The 16,894-nt window shown below is 45.0% G+C and overlaps 1 protein-coding gene across 1 annotated transcript in view; it reads left to right on the forward strand.

The window, feature by feature from the left end:
- The first annotated feature begins 2,044 nt into the window (after positions 1–2,044).
- Positions 2,045–16,894, forward strand: part of ZNF572 (zinc finger protein 572) — a 33,591-nt gene continuing 18,741 nt past the window's right edge. Inside the window, exons 1-3 of the mRNA XM_042923136.1 lie at positions 2,045–2,378; positions 4,092–4,271; positions 5,113–6,174. The gene's annotated coding sequence lies outside the window, so the exon portion shown is untranslated. The remainder of the gene's footprint in view (positions 2,379–4,091; positions 4,272–5,112; positions 6,175–16,894) is intronic.

Genomic DNA, 16,894 nt, shown 5'->3' on the forward strand with positions numbered 1-16,894 from the left:
AAACAAATGTAACTGCATGGAACTAGCCCTTTTATTTCTGGTGTTAGCAGCACAAGGGTATTAGATGACTTTTCGGGTGGGCTACGTATTAGTCAGGGGAGACCGTTCTCATTCTCACCCTTGCTCTCCCTCTGTCTGTAAAGCGCCTGATAGAATTAGCTAAGGATGCAGAATGTTCTCAGAAGTCTGGCGTTATAAAGAGCAGAAGTGGCTAAAACACACCCATAGTGCAGCCCGTGGCCCCCAGAACTCCCGAGAGGAATACCGGAAATACTATCCTCAGGGTTGGGGGACTGACAGACTTAGGTTCACTTCCAGTGCACCACAGCCCGTGTATGTGAGTGCTTTGCTACAGGATTAAGTATTGTCATTCTGGAAAAATCAGCACCAACGATCCATGCCCACAATTGAAATAAGCTCACGGGCCACCTCCTAGGTTCTGAGCCACACAGACTGAGCAAGACTTCACCACATAGGAGAGAAGAGGAAAACACAGCTCATCTCCACTCTGGCTTTCCAGTGTCTCAGAAAACCATTCTTCCACGGTGTAATCTTTTCTGTAATCAGCGTGACATTTTGTGCACGCGTTGTCTGCTCGGTAAGGTGTTGAGAGCACGTAAAAGAATCTCATTTATTAGATTCATCGTTTTAATGATTTGTTTATGTAAGAGCTTGATTGCAAATTTGTAATCAATGTTTAAACGTCCGGGGGAATTTAAAGTTAAGTTTTTATGCTTTGGTTGATTATGTGTAAGTAGCGAATAAATATTTAGAAACGTGAATGCCAGATATCAAAGGGAGTGTTGTTTTAGAGATTAAGGAGTTGGCACATTTGTTACATAAAAGACAGGTAAGTTTTTCTCTCGGTATTAACAGCACTTGGAAAGTAATGCCATGCCTAGCCAAGCATAAGTGTGATAAAAGCTCGTTTATTAACTTCTGGGAGTCTCTGTTTCCTCATCTCTACAGACAACGGGTTGGATTCAATCATTGCTAAGCCTTCATCTCTAAGACACTGGATTATTATTAAAATTCAAGAGCTGTTCTGTTTACGTTGATACCACATTTTTACCATCCTGGAGCCATCAGCCGCACAGATAAATGAAGTCCTACCCTTCATAATGACTTAGACTTCCAGCATGCCTTCATTCTTTTATAATATCCCAGCTGCCTCTGTGTAAATAGACTGTCAGCATTTCATCAAGGCACATGGTTCATTGATAGGTTTGCCAGGCACACTTACAATCAAAACTCAGCCCGTCTAGCAGATAATTACCAGCTTCAGCGCATCTCAGCTGCTGTAGAACCCTTTCTTATTCTGTGCACCAGCTTCCCACCACAATGGAAAACAAAAACAAAAACAAAAACAAACCCCCACCCCCCCCACACACACACAAAACTGCCCGATTCTTATGACATCTCCATCACAGTTTCACAAAGGCTGAGCGTTTGGAAAGTGTTTCCCGGTTTACAATTTCCTTTTCTCACAACCACCCTTGTTTTGCAGACAAACTAAAGCTCCAAGAGGCCAGGTTGACTCCTCAAAATCACACAGCTCATCAGTAGCAGGTCAGGACTGAAACCCAGGCTTCAGCCCAGTGGCTTTTCTAGAAACGTATCCCCAATTTATAGCAACAGCTATGGACCACGTAGGGTTGCCAGGAAACAGCCTTCCACGTTGCTTGAACGTTTCATGTAGGCCTCCAGTTGTATAGAACAGCAACACTAATTCTAATACCTCCTTTTCACTATATCAGCTCTGGCAAAAGGTCTCTAAAGACGGGGCAGAAAAAATTTAAAAAAAGAGAAACAACCGTGGGCTTAATTAAAATGTGTCAATAAAGAGAATGAAGAGGAGCTCTAAAACGTCAGTGCCCCTCCGCCAGCTGTCTGGCCCTAGTGCCCAACTCCACTAGGGCGCTAGGGAGGAGTGTGTTTCTTCCCTCTCAACTGTTAACTGCCAACTGCTAACTGCTAACTGCCCAGGGTTGCCTTGCTGATGATGTCACGCCTGGCCATGTGACTCGCTTTGGCCAATGAAATGGGAGCGCAGGGGACCTGCCCCACGTACCAACAGAAGCTTTGAAGAGCTATTGTGTATTTCCACTCTCTCTCTTCCCTATATCACGAGATTGGAGTATTCTAGATGGAGGCTGCTCCCACTAGCTTGGTCCCATAACGAAAAGGACATGGAGCAGAATTTCAGCCACTCTGTGAAGATCAAGTCAGGCGAGGGAGAAGTAAACCTTGTTGTAAGCCACTAAAATTTGGGGGATCATTTGTTACTGCAGCAAATGATTTCCCCTAAACTGACAGAGTCAAGCAATGATGCATTGTATTGGAAATATCTGTCAAGTGTCAGGAGGCTCCTTGAGCAGGTATTATTGTTTAAGAATTGAGTAAATACCTTGTTTAATGTTTATTTATTTTTGAGAGGGAGACAGAGCATGAGCAGGGGAGGGGCAGAAAGAGAGGGAGGCACAGAATCCGAAGCAGGCTCCAGGCTTCGAGCTGTCAGCACAGAGCCCGACATGGGGCTCAAAGTCACAGACGGTGAGATCACGACCTGAGTCAAAGTCAGATGCTTAACGCACTGAGCCACCCAGGCGCCCCAAGCATTGAGTACTTAGTATCTTTCGATCCCAGAACCTATAGCCAAGGGCCCAGCATACAATAGGTCACAAGTGAATCTTTTATGACTGACCCGCTGCGTCAAAGGAGGCTGGATGACCGGTACGATATGGGAATGATACAATGAGTTCAAAATGGAGCACAGATGCCTCAGGATATAGATAGAACCCTGCCCTAGTAAAGATCACGTGGATACCACTCTGCTCTGATTTCACCAATCCCACTGCTATCCAAGTAATCATATAAGGAGTTGCTGATTACCTCATACCTTAATATCCCACCTTCTATCATCCAAACCTGCACTCCCTAAAACATCACCTCTGGACCTTGCTATCCCCGTCTCCATGAGTCAGCAAGGTCTGTTGACTTGCCAGTAAAACCCAGCAGGAAACATGACATACGTACTATCTGCCCTGTCTCAGCCCCTTACATACAGGCTGTCCCTCCCACCTGCCATGACCTTATGTACTAGAAAAGGCAACAGTGGGGCGCCTGGGTGGCTCAGTCGGTTAAGCGTCCGACTTCGGCTCAGGTCATGATCTCACGGTCCGTGAGTTCGAGCCCCGCGTTGGGCTCTGTGCTGACAGCTCAGAGCCTGGAGCCCGTTTCAGATTCTGTGCCTCCCTCTCTCTCTGACCCTCCCCCATTCATGCTCTGTCTCTCTCTGTCTCAAAAATAAATAAACGTTAAAAAAATTTAAAAAAAAAAAAAAAAAAGAAAAGGCAACAGTGCTGGGCCCGAGTTCACCAAGAAGACACTGTGATGCTTCTTTCTTCATTCACCCCCTGCTGTTTTCTGCACGGTTCCATGGCAGCAGAAAAGCATAGTATTTTGGGTACAGTCTCGACAGAGCCAGAAAGCCCTTGATCAAATCTCGATTGCACTATTTGCATGGCACTAAGGCGATGTAGAACTCTGGAACTAGAAGGGCCCTTTCGGGTTATCCCAAGTGTAGCGGAGAGAAGCTGGCCTCCACATTCCCACAACAAGCAGTCATTGGATGTAGGCGAGAGCAGGAAGGTCCATTTCTTGAACCCCCTTTTCGCTCCCTAAGCCCCCAGTTACATCCACAGCCTTTCTGCAGTGCAGCCTGTTTGCTGTGACTCAACTCAGGAAACTGGCGGGACCATGGCTTGGGAGCAGGAATATGCAAATCGGAAGGACCTATTTGAAAACTTTTCTCCTTGGGGCACCTGGGTGGCTTAGTTGGCGAAGCGTCCAACTTCGGCTCAGGTCATCGTCTCACAGTTCATGAGTTCGAGCCCCGCCTCGGGCTCTGTGCTGACAGCTCAGAGCCTGGAGCTGCTTCAAATCCTGTGTCCCCCCTCCTCTCTCTGCCCCTCCCCTGCTCATTCTCTCTCTGTCTCTCTCTCTCTCAAAATAAATAAATACACTTCTAAAAAAACAAAATGAAAACAAAAATACTTTTCTCCTTGCTCCTCCTCTACTTCTGACAATAGACTGAGGCATTTCACCAGATTGTGCCCCGAAAAACCTGATCTGAAGCTGTCGGAGGACAGGTCACTCGTCACCTGCTATATCATAAAGTCCTCGCAGTCATCAGGAACTTTTCCTTCCTGCCACCTGCTTCCTCCTAAACCACAACCCAAATGACTCTGCTGCTTCCAGGGGCAATAGAGGTAACCTACATCCCATTCTTTTCTTAAAAAAAATTTTTAACGTTTATTTTTTATTTTATTTTCTTTTTTTAATTTTTTTTTTAACGTTTATTTTTGAGACAGAGAGAGACAGAGCATGAACGGGGGAGGGTCAGAGAGAGGGAGACACAGAATCTGAAACAGGCTCCAGGCTCTGAGCTGTCAGCACAGAGCCCGACGCGGGGCTTGAACTCACGGACCGCGAGATCATGACCTGAGCCGAAGTCGGCCGCTTAACTGACTGAGCCACCCAGGCGCTCCCCCATTCTTTTCTTTTCCTGTCCTTAATGACTGACTTCCAGCACCCCTTACTCCTCTGGATCTTTGTTCCACACGGGACCCGTCATCTACGGACTCGACCACTCCTTTTCTTTGAGGAGCGCTGTTGACAGACTATACAAAACACTGCGCCCAAACAGCACGATGCCAGGCACTCTCCACGTTTTGACAGCATGACCTAAAGTTTGCATTAAGGTCCTTAGACTCTGCCACTTTTCTAAGGTGGTCCCACCAACTTGCCCACGCGAGAGGAAGCTCTTCCGGCAAGGGCCCTCAGAGGCTGCCCCCTCCTGGCGCCAGCCTCTTCTCTCGCCCTGTCCTGACTCTCCCAGGCCACATCCACCGCAGACGTTCTTTGACTAGCAACGGGGTAGGGAGCTCATGTCATACCAGGGAACTTGCCCCTGCACAGAAGCTGTGAGGAGTCAGGCCATAGACTGGGGAGTGGCAAGGGGGCGTGGGATGGTGACATGTGAGAGGATGTAAAAGGTATGGCCAGGGGCCTAACACAAGTCTGTTCTTATAAATCTTGTTCAACTTAAAGTTCCAGAGACTTCGTTGGAAATTTTGGCTCATGACGGTGTTTCTCTGAGGAAACAGAAACAAATGCAAAGGGCAGTTCCATGAAGGGGGATTCCGTGACACATTTCTACCGAATCTTTTCAAGGGTCTTAGTTCTTAGAAACGTGGAGAAGTCCCAACATGCATGCTGGGTTCCTGGCGCCGTGGGGACAGGAAGAAGACAATCGAGTACATTTCCTGTGCTCCAGACCCTGTTCTCAGCACCTTTCACGTATTCACAACGCTCCTCCTCACAACCTAGGACACAGGCTCTGTTAGGCTCGGCCCCACTTTGCTGATGAGGAAACTGAGGTGCACGGGCATCACAGAGCTTGCCCCAGCGGCAGTTTTGTCGGGTGGCTGCAAAGGGGCGAAGCTGGGTTTCACGTGATACCAACACTTCGGCTACACGGAAAGAAACTTGGAGTCCCCTAGGCGCTCGGTTCTCTAGGTCTCTAACTGGAACTCTCAAAGACCCTAGATAAGTATCATCACCTCCTATTCTACAGATGAGAAAACCGTGACTCACAACAATTCAGTGACTTCGCAGTGTCACAGAGCTAGCAAGCCAGGATTTGAATGCTGAGCTGGAAGTCTACCTTTTAAGGCGGCTCAGCAAGAGCAAGATATTCCTTTCCTGAGGCTTTCCAGCTTTTCATGGCAGGAAGTGGTAATGAGCCTGCGTGGTGAGCATGAGGACTGCCCTGGGTCCCCACAGATGGCCGCCTTCTGGCTCCAGAGCCTTGGCCAGCAACACTCCCATCTTTGTGCCCATGACCTAGTTTGGCTCACCCAGTTTAGCTCTGTGGCCTATTTCTTCCCGAAGAATTATTTCATAGCATTTGCCAAGTAACTATGACAGGCTGAGCACATGGCATTCGTGAACTTGGAGATGAAACCAACCCAACGTTCCTTCATATGTGTGGACCGATATTTGCCATCCGGGTAGAAAGACCAGGAAGGGTTTTTTGGTTTTTGTTTGTTTGTTTGTTTTTTCTTTTTACCAGAAGGGAAATTAAGAAGAGTCTCAAACCTGCCCTTTCAGGTTGGTTTCCTTTTTACAACAGCTGCCCTAAATCACAGGCAGTTGGGGCCTGGATTGCTCGACCAGGGCATACAGAAATTTCTACAGCCTATTAGGATAAAGTCTTTCTTGATCCTGCTTTTAGCAATGGATCTTAACTACCTCACGCTGGTTCCCTATTGCCAATAAAATCCACTGTCCACGTAGGGTCCGGGGGCTGAAATAAAGGAGCGTGAGTTAAATGTTGGTGAGAGACTTAGAAGTGTTAATTAGGCAACGTAATTCTATACTTTTGAAAGGGCTGAGCCATAAAATGCTGTGATTAAGGGGCTGTCTATACAAGTAAATGGATATAATTACGTGTAAAAGCTCTCTTTCTCCCCCTTTGTGCTCCTCAAGCCCAAACCTGCTACCTGCTAGTTCTAATGTTTCCTTCCTTCCTTTTTTTTTTTTTTTTCTTTCTTCGTCAACATTCCCTGGGGACTTGGCTGGTTTTCTTCCCCTTAGCCACAGGCCTCCTACTCTGTCTACTGTTTGGGGGTTACTTATCATCAACTCCACCTGATGGCCCCATTCTCCAGAAACAAATTCATGAGGCTTAAGAGTTTCACAGAACATGGGGTTACAAAAAGAACAAATATAGGGAAATTAAAAAGTCTACACATTTCAGGGTGCCTGGGTGGCTCAATGGGTTAAGCATCCAACTCTTGGTTTTGGCTCAGGTCATGATCTCTCACTTCATGGGTTTGAGCCCTCTGTCAGCACAGAGCCTCCTTGGGATTCTCTCTCTCCCCCTCTCTCTGCTCCTCCCCTGCTCGCTATCTCTGTCTCTCCAAATAAATAAAGTTAATTTTTTTTTTTTAAGCCTACAAATTTCTTACAGACATGGCCTTTTGTTTTTAGCTCCTAGCGTCCTCTCTGGGTACTTCCCACTGGGTACTATAGGACTCAACCCTGATGAGGGTGCTAACCCACTGTTAACTCTCCTGACCTGACTCCCACCCTGGACCATCTTTTCAACATACAAAACAGAACGTCTTCCCATACTGATGAGAGTACCTCCAGGCTCTTTACCTGGGCCTCCCGGGCCTCCGTGTTCTGTGCTCTGCTTCCCGAGCCTCACCTCTACCACTTTCCCATTCATCCTGTGCTCCAGCCCCGTCTAGTCCTCTTGCTGTGCTTTGAACATCTCCAAGTCTTTCCACCTCAGGGGCTTTGCACTGACTAGCCCTTTTCCCTAGAACACCCTAACTACAAGCTGGCTCCTTCTCATCTTGTGGGTCTCAGCTGAAATGTCACCTCTTCAGAGAGGCCTTCCTGGATTACTTTATCTAAAGGAGGCCTCCCTCATTCCAGCCATTCCATTCTTTATCATATTTCCCTCTTTTATTTTCTTCAAAGCACTTAACCGCTACCAGAAATTATCTTGCTTATTCATGTGTTTGTCTCTTGAGTGTCCACGTCCACCACTAAGCTGGAAACTCCATATGAAGGCAAAGACCATGTCTGTCACACTCACTGTTGTCTCCCCAGAAGCAAATCGTGCACATGGGGGCCCTAAAGGAGTGTATTGTCTTATTTCACCCGCCACCATCTGGTTAACCGGAGTCACCCTTCATTTCATGTCCGAGAAGCCATTGTTGACTATGACCTTTACATCACACACTGGGTTACCGGACTGCGGTCATTCATTTACTAAGCATCCATGTTAGAAGGCCATGTGCCAGAGGCTATGTTAGGCAATAATTTCACCAAGTCAAAGGAGCGGTAGGTCCTGCCTTCAAAAAGTTTCTAATCTAACGGAAAGGCAGACAAGTAAGTTAGTGAGGGCGATCCCTGCAGGATGATCTGGTAGGAGAATACCGAGTGCCAAAAGATAGACAAGAGGGGCATCTCAATCAGACTAGAGGGTTCTGGCCAGGCTTCTAAGAGACGACTCTTGAGCTAAGTTTCTTCATGTAAGAGCTAGAAAGAGAACAGCAGTATATTTTGGGGTGAGCGAGTCCCATGGGCTAGAAAACCATGGTGCGGACACCATGTGTTGCTGGGCTGACCTAAGCAGGCAGTGGGCTCTGGGGAAGGTGTGCTAGGCAGGGAGTCTGGGGAACTTGTTTCTGCCTAGTCTGTTTCTAACGAGCCGTGTGACTGTGAGTGGGTCCCCTCCCCTCTGAGTTTCAGGTTCTCTCTCTGGCTGGCATTTAGCGAAAACTGAACTTGTCTGAACATTCTAGACCTTCTATTCATTCCGTAAGTATTCAGTCTCTATAGTCACTGTCCCCTAACACCAATTTACTGGGGGCTCACTTTATGCCCAGCAGAGCACTAAGTGTTCTAAAAAATAAAATTAATGGCAAATGCAGTCTTTGCTCTGGAATGCAGTCACAACTTGGAGAGGGAGAAAATAAACCATAATAAAATTAGGAAAACGAAGCAGTTTAACGCATCTTACATCTTTTGCTAATTGTTCCCGTGTACTGGTCTTGTTGTGCCATTTACATGCCCTGTGTTCTAATTCTATTTGATCCAGTCTCCCACTTTCTAGCTATAAAACAGTGGCCTAGTTCTTTTACTTTTCTAAGCTTCTATTTCAAGATCTGTAAAGTGAGGAAAGTACCAAACTTACAGGGTTGTTGTGAGGAACGAATGGGTTAGAATATGCGAGGCATTTAGCATAGGGCCTCACACACAGTCTGACCTCGATAATAATTGCATCTTCCATGCTGCTGGACATTGGAATGCGCAACGATAGAGATGAAATGTTAAGAACAAGGTTGAAGAGTGATCCATGAAGACTGAGACTATGCACCTCCTGGAAGACACTTGAGTGAGTTTTTTAAGGAAGTGAGTTGACTGAATTGTTGGTGGAGAATCAGCAGGAACACAGGTAGAAGGCTCTTGTAATGGTCAAGGAGAAGGTGAGGTCAGGACTGGAATGGAATGGAAGGAGACACTGTGGAGAATCAATAGGCTCTTGATGATGCTCCTAGTTAAGGGCTTCAGTATTTTCTCTGAAGGATTAGGCCACCAGCATTTTTTTGTCCCTCCCAAATACCTGTTGCACAGGCTACATTTCAAGTGCGCGAAGCAGAGCAGACTCTGGGGCTGCCTGCTTCCATCTAGCTCCACTCATAAGATAGAGGATTATGTACATCCTACATGCTAACTTGCCTGTGATCTTCAAGGGTGTCAAGTTCGTGGACGTCAAAGGTAGAACTGTTCCAAGCTAAAGGAGACTAGAGGGCCTCAATAACTAAATGCAGCGTGTGGTTCTGAACCGGATTCTTCTGTGGGAATCACTGACAAAGCTTGAGTGAGTTCTGAGGATTAGATAGTCCTAACTATCAATGTCAATTTCCTGACTTTAATGCTTGTATTCGGGGTACGCAGAATAATTCCTGAAAGCCATGCTGATGAAGATAAGCAATTGTGGTAGCTTGTCTCCAACGTGACCAACCACCAAGTATTTCTTCTCCCCTGTGCACACAGCCAGAAGTACGGTCTGTTCCTGCGCTCCCTGGAATGTGGCCGAACTTATGACTGCTCTAAGCAACAGAATGCTACTGAAGTCATGCTATGTGACTTCTGAGGCTAGGTCCTAAGAGGACTTATAGCTTCTGCCAGTGTCTCTTAGAAGCCAACCTCTACCTAAGAAGTCTAAGTGCCTGGAAACCACCGTGCCTGAGGAAGCCCAAGCCAATTCTAGTGAGAATTGCCCCACTGAGCATATCAGGCCCAGAACTCTGAAAATACAATAATAAATTGTGTTAACCACTATGTTTGGGGTTGTTACACATTTATATACAATGAGACAGTAGCTATATTTGAATGGTAATGGATTTATTTGTATAAACTTCTTGGTGGTTTTCTCTTTCTTTTTTTGCATGAAGCATATGTTAAGCTCATAATTAAAGAAATCACTTCTTGGGTCACCTGGGTGGCTCAGTCAGGTAAACATCTGACTCTTGATCTCAGCTCAGGTCTTGATCTCAGGGTCGTGAGTGAGTTCATGCCTCATGTTGGGCTCTGCACTGGGCATGAAGCCTATTTAAAAGAAAAAAAAATAAATAAATCACTTCTTTTTCCCCAGTACTTTGAGTTAAGAGTAGCATTGTCTAAATTGTATCTTCCAAGATATGGTTATTTCCACTAGACAGAATAAATTATTCACCATGATGTCTATAGCATCCAACACAATGGCTCGTTGCAATGGGGGCTTTGTAAGTATTTATTGAATAATTGATGAATGAAAAAGCATTGAATAAATTCTCCAAGGATGGAAGGCTATTTACTTATTCATTCATTTATTACTTAAAGAGATTTATGTTAGTTTCACATCATACTTTTTTCCAACTAGTTCTATACTCTCTTTAAAGATACCCAAAAGGGGTGCCTGTGTAGCTCAGTCAGTTAAGACTCTGACTCTTTCTTGATTTCCTCTCAGGTCATGATCTTATGGTTCATGAGATCAAGCCCCGTGTCAGGCTCTGTGCTGACAGTGCAGAGCCTACTTCGGATTCTCTCTCTCTCTCTCTCTCTCTGCCCTTTCACCCCTTTCCTCAAAATGATTAAATAAACATTAAAAAGAAATAATAAAAATACAAAAAAGTGAGGCCATGTGTTGAAGCTATGATGTATTATCTTTTTCCCCCTATACATTTATCTCTCCACGTGATTTTCCCTCTGCTTCTCTCTGTGACTTCCTATTCTAACTACGTGGGCATATTGCCACCATCCTCCTCCCTTAGTACATGTCTAGGCATAAGTAGCATGAAAACTAGAATCATAAATTAATCTTTTGGGGGAATAAAACTTAAATGACATACTGGGACGCCGGGTGGCTTGGTCGGTTGAGCGTCCGACTTCGGCTCAGGTCATGATCTCGCAGTCGGTGAGTTCGAGCCCCGCGTCAGGCTCTGTGCTGACAGCTCAGAGCCTGGAGTCTGTTTCAGATTCTGTGTCTCCCTCTCTCTCTGCCCCCCCCCCCCCGTTCATGCTCTGTCTCTCTCTGTCTCAAAAATAAATAAATGTTAAAAAAAAAACCTTAAATGACATACTAATAGCCCAAATTCATCAATATATACAAAGAATAACACTCGTGATCAGGTAGGATTAATTTCAAGAACACAAAAGATAATAAAACATTAAAAAATTTGTTAATTTTTTTAATGTTTGTTTATTTTTGAGAGAGAAAGAGACAGAATACAAGCAGGGGAGGGGCAGAGACAGAAGGAGACACAGAAACCTAAATAGACTCTGAGCTGTGAGATCATGACTTGAGCCAGTCAAATGCTTAACCAACTGAGCCACCCAGTTGTTAATATTAATAAAGTATCACAGATAAAAGGAGAAAAAATATAATCATCCCAGTTTTTAAAAAAATTCTTAGCAAACTGGATCTTGAGGAATACTTACTTCTTTAATACAATAAAAATTTTTACCGAGTGAACACTTATTGAGATTCAGCATAGGCAAGTCACTGGTTTAAGTTTTAGGGGTTAAAACATTAAATAAGGCAAGTCCCTGCTCTCAAGAACCTAGATCATGTCCTATTAATCACAAAACATTACCAGTTTCCTTTTCTGCAGCAGATTTTCTATCTCACAAGTGGGAATTAATCCAAAGGAAATATTTGAAATTAAGGTATTTCCACAATGCTCATTGCAGTGCTATTTTTAGTAGCAAAACTTTGGTCCTTAATGTCCAACAATAGGGGGACAGTTTTGGAAATTTCTTCACATTAACTCAATGGAATATTATGCATTCACTAATAAATTTCATTCAGTACCCATAATTCAGTTACCAACAACCTGATACATAGACTAAATCAATTGGAAGATGCATAGTAATATTGGATTACTGTATATGAAGTAAAGTTAGTTGTAAAAAGTGGACCAAGGTTTCTCAACCTTATTGTTTGCATCAGATAATTCTTTGTTGGGGGATGTTTATTTAGCAGCACCCTGGCTCCTCCCAGTGGGCCTCTAGTGAACCTCTCTGCTTAGTTTTGACCAAAAATGTCTCCACACACTGCCAAATATCCACTGGGGGGAAAACTTGCCTTTGGTCAAGTGCAACACATATTCAACATATAACACAACTATGTAAAAACCTGTGTGTAAACAAATAAAAATGGGAAGAACGATGAAGAAACAATACTTGCTATGATTATCGGTGGAATTCTGGTCGTAATTTCTTTTCTGAGATTTTCGAATTGTTTTAGCAGTAAACACAGCCCATGTTTAAGATGTGCTTTCTAGGGGCGCCTGGGTGGTTTGGTAGGTTCAGCATCCGACTCTTGATTTTGGCTCAGGTCGTGATCTCACCTTTCGTGGGATCTAGCCCTGCGTCAGACTCTGTGCTGATGGTACAGAGGCTGCTTGGGATTCTCTCTCTCCCTCTCTCTACCCTTACCCCCCTCAAAATAAATAAATAAACAAACAAACAAACAAAAAAAGACGTGCTTTCTAAACAGCCAGATGTAGGAAGAGTTTTCAATTCAAGCATATCAGCAATGCTCTCTGGCTGTGTCAGTTCCCCTGGTGGGCTGATGAGTCATCTTAATTTCCTTTCCATCTCTCCTGAGTTCTAGCACTCCACCAGATGCCTTGGCTAGCTGCACATTTCTTTATATGTCCACTAAGATGATGGACTTCTGCTTACAGCAGTTCCCAGATGACCCTTCATCATTTCTGGTGCACCTCTGATACCAGCGTGATGATTAATGTTGTGTCACCTTGACTGGGCCACCTGGTGCCTCGATATTTGATCAAACACTGTTCTGGGTGCTTCTGGAGGAGCTTAACATTTAAATCCAGTAGATTGACTAAGCAGGTTGCCTTGCATACGGTGGGGGTGCTTCATCCAATCATTTGAAGGCCTGAATGGAACAAAAAGGCTGGGGCGCCTGGGTGGCTCAGTCGGTTAAGTGGCCGACTTCGGCTCAGGTCATGATCTCGCGGTCCGTGAGTTCGAGCCCCGCATCGGGCTCTGTGCTGACAGCTCAGAGCCTGGAGCCTACTTCAGATTCTGTGTCTCCCTCTCTCTGACCCTCCCCCGTTCATGCTCTGTCTCTCTCTGTCTCAAAAATAAATAAACGTTAAAAAAAAAAAAAAAAAAGAGGCTGACTTCCCCTGCTACAAGACAGAAGTTTCCTGCCTAACAGCCTTGAACTAGAACACTGGTGTTTCTCCTGTCTTGGACTCAAACTGCAGCATTGGCTGTTAGGTTTCAGGCTTTTGGACTCGGACTGGAACTAAACCGTTGTCTCTTCTGGGTGTCCAGCTGGCCTAATCCCTCTGCAGATCAGGGGACTTGTCAGCCTTTATAACTGCATGAACAAATTCCTTAGAATGAATCTTTTTACCTCCCTCTCCTCCCCCTTCCATCTCTTACTGGTTCTGTTCCTCTGGAGAACCCTGACTAATATACCAGCAAAAATTCACCTCCAGTCCCAAGGACGGGGCCTTTCCAGAGAAGTCCCCAACAAGATGTCACCAACTGTGTAAGTTCGTCAGAATCAAACACAAGCACCCACTACTTTGCTTTCCACATCTAATTCTCACAAGGCTTTGATGTTGGCCTGGCACCATGCTGCTACCCTTACTCAGATCGGACCTTTCTCAAGGTGCAAACCCACAGTAAACTTTCCCGTTGATTCTTCGTTTATTCTAAAGACATGATTTTGGCCAAGTGTCTACATGTACCCTAGAAACAACTTTAATTGGCTTTTGTATTGATTTCACTTCTCCACCCTTACTGCAGGAAGCTGATAGAAATCAGCAATGCCCTGCTCTGGCTGAAAGAGGACAATTCTTTCCTTGTTCATTGAGGGGTTTTTTTTGGAAATGCAGCAACAATGAATTGTGACAGATGCCTTTGGCTCCTGTGGTGCCTTTGCAAACACAGCTATGCAGAGTGGGCTCAAAAAGGTGGCTCCTGTCATGGGACATTGCTTTACTGCCCTGGTGATGGAGAGTGAGTTAGACAGGACACAGTACACACTGACACAGCCAATAACCCGGCCACATTGTAGCCTTAGGATGCTAATGAGCTTTTAGGGACAGGCAAACTTGCTTCAAGTTTCCAAAATACCCACATGCTACCAAATATCCAGGTGATGTGGACCAGGGGAGAGTCTAGACCTACAGACTGAAAGTGAGGCATCATAGGTTTGAAGATGTTGTTCTTAGCAGAACTCAAAAGGTTTCTGACCAGGTCATGCTGTTGAAACAGATAGGCTGGTTGACAACAGAAAAGAAATTCAGCCAAATGGGCTTAGTTTTCTTCCATCCTATCCACGTAATGTATTTTGTAAAGTGTTTGTGAGAATCAAATGAAATAAAAATGACAGCAATAGAAACCCCTTACACAGCACTTCTTACATGAAGGGTACTGATTTAAGAACTTTACCTGTATGAATTTATGGGTAAAAATATTAAAGGTGATAAAAGCATTCTGCAAAGGTAATGTGCTATCATTAGAAATATAATTACTATTCATTGTAATCACGCATTTTTGCATGAGTAGCTATATCCAGAAGCAAGTTCCTGCCATAATAGATATCACAGGGACCACTGAGATATTAGATAATAACGGTGACCAGGAAACAAATCATCTAGACATCCAGATGGGGCAGTCTCTACCCTTCTAGGAAGCCTCCAGGCCTTATCCACGTGACAGAATCTGCCTTTCCCAGCAGAAACACACAGACACTGATAATAACACTCGAGCCGCTTGCTGCCTAGCTGTCAGGTCATGATTTACTCAAGTTGTTCTTCCTGACTATTCTCATCAGCCTCCTACTCGCCATCCTACTGAAGCCACTTCATCTTTCCTTCCTTCCTTCCTTCCTCCCTTCCTTCCTTCCTTCTTTCTTTTTTTTTTTTTTTTTAAGATCTTATTCTTAAGTAGTCTCTACACCCAATATGGGGCTCGAACTCACCACCCTGAGTCGCATGCTCCACCAACTGAGCCAGCCAGGCACCCCTCCCTCCTTTATTCTAATTGCATCTGCCAAGTACTGGCCATATTTCCTGAGCTTTGGGGTCCAGGCCAATCAAAGGTAGGAAACTGGCTCCTCATTATTTGACCCAACCAGGTCCGTTGATCGAACCATGTTGCTTAGGACTGAAAAGTCACTCGCTTTCAAAAAAAGAGATGAACATTTGTATCTCCTGCCAAAGAGAAAGGAGCAGGGCAGTGTATGGGCATCTGTCTCCTCTGCTTCTGCCCTATGATTAAGGAGACTGTTTATCCAATTATTCCTGAGACAGTCCTGGTTTCCAGTTATTGTCTCAGAACAATTTTTCATAGAGCCTCTTTTCACTCTCCAAGGTGTCCTGGTTTGGGTGATAAATCACATGGTCACTCTATTGGTGACCCACCGTGGAGTGCTGCATCTAAAGACACTGTAGAGCCAGACACAGTGGGAGTGGGGGCTGGAAGACCAGGGCTTTAAACCCAACTCCACCACTGGTTCAATGAGCTTAGGGAACTCACTTCCTCTCTCAGATCCTCAGTTTTTCTGTCTGCCAAATGGTCATGGTTCCTGCTCTGTTCTCTTCACAGACACGTGGTGAGGAGTAAGTGGCATATTGGTCGGGAAGCACTTGGTCAGTTTTGCACCACTAAGAAGATGAAAGCTCTTTTTATGATGACAACATAGATCAGGAGCCCATTATTTCGTACTATTGTCCAAGAGCTACTAAGGGGTTTTTTCTTTATGTGAATAAAGAGACTCCATTTTAGAATAAAGACTGTTGGGGCGCCTGGGTGGCTTAGTCGGTTAAGTGCGCGACTCGGCTCAGGTCACGATCTCACGGTTCACGAGTTTGGGCCCTGCTCGGGCTCCTGTGCTGACAGCTCAGAGCCTGGAACCTGCTTCGGATTCTGTGTCTCCCTCTCACTCTGCCCCTTCCTCGCTCACACTCTGTCTCTCTCTCAAAAATAAATAAAAAAAGAAAAGAATAAAGACTGTCATGGGTAACAAATGACTTGCTCTGCACTTAAACTTGACATAATGCAGATATCATATTGTAAAGTGCCACACTGTGGATTTTCTCTCCCTCCTTTCCTTTCCCACCCTCATAAAGAGTCACCAGGTAATTTATCCCAAAGGAATGTGGTTGATCTTTCCGGATACTGGTAAACAAAGAACTGGATGGTCCCAATCCTTTGTGAAGATGCACATTCTTGGTCACTCAGCCGGGTGTTTCCTTGGACATTTATTCTTTTGTGGAAAAGAAAAGTCCCAACGCTGATTGCTAAATCTCAGTGACCCGAGGGCCCTGGATTTCCTGCTACAATTGTCTTCTAATGCAGAATCCTGCCTTCCCCTTTTCACCCATATCCACTTTCCACAGAGATGATGGATAAGGAGGTATGACTTCGTTCAGGGACATGACACGCTTCTCTGGGCAGCTCCACTGAGACCTAGTGCCCACTAAATCCATGACCGAGAAGGAGTCGCCACCATCCACGTAATACATTCCCAGGCTTGCTCGCCACAAACAGGCAGGCATCCAGGACATCAGCTCTGTTTTATACAGGCGCTTTCTGAACAATCAGTGGCCCCATGCCATTAGAGATATCATTTGTCACACCGTAAACTCTGCAAAGGAATTCAAAGGAAGCAAACGTGGAGTACAAAACAATGAGCACTGAGTCAGAGATGTGCCTGTCCTTAGATCTTTCAGGATGAGAGTTTATGAAGCTAGTTCTTAGGATTTCCTCTGCAAGTAGA

This window comes from Panthera leo, chromosome F2 (genome assembly GCF_018350215.1).
Source record: "Panthera leo isolate Ple1 chromosome F2, P.leo_Ple1_pat1.1, whole genome shotgun sequence".
Taxonomy (NCBI): domain Eukaryota; kingdom Metazoa; phylum Chordata; class Mammalia; order Carnivora; family Felidae; genus Panthera; species Panthera leo.